The following is a 519-nucleotide window of genomic DNA, read 5'->3' as shown; positions in this document are numbered from 1 at the left end:
CTCTTGGCCGGATGCAGTGCCGGAAGTAGAAGCCGATGGATCTGACTATGGAAGAAAGTTACTCGTGTAAGAGTTTCTAGGTGTAAGGTTCCTAAGATCTCTGTCTACCGCTAGCCATAGCAATATCGTCAATCTGAAAAAACAAACATAAAAAATACATGGTTATAAACAATTCAAATTTATTATATAAAAATAATCTAAACCTATTCTAATTTGATCATAATATAATATAATTACATCCTAAACTAATTCCAAACCTAAACTAATTCCAAACCTAAACTAACTAACCACCTAAATCTTAAAAAAAAAACCTAGAGAGAGATGGGAGGTCGTTGTTAGAGAGAGGGTAATGAGCAACTAAATGGCTTCGCGAGGTCTGCGTATATATAGAGTTTTGCTGTTAGTCGTAAATTTTTTGTAAATGTACGACCAATGAAAGACTAGCAGTCGTAAATAAGTCGTAAGTTTACGACTAATGGGGGACCAAGAGTTATAACGACCAATGAGAGACTACTTTGT

This window comes from Brassica oleracea, chromosome C2, assembly GCF_000695525.1.
Source record: "Brassica oleracea var. oleracea cultivar TO1000 chromosome C2, BOL, whole genome shotgun sequence".
NCBI lineage: Eukaryota > Viridiplantae > Streptophyta > Magnoliopsida > Brassicales > Brassicaceae > Brassica > Brassica oleracea.
This window is presented reverse-complemented; position numbering follows the sequence as displayed.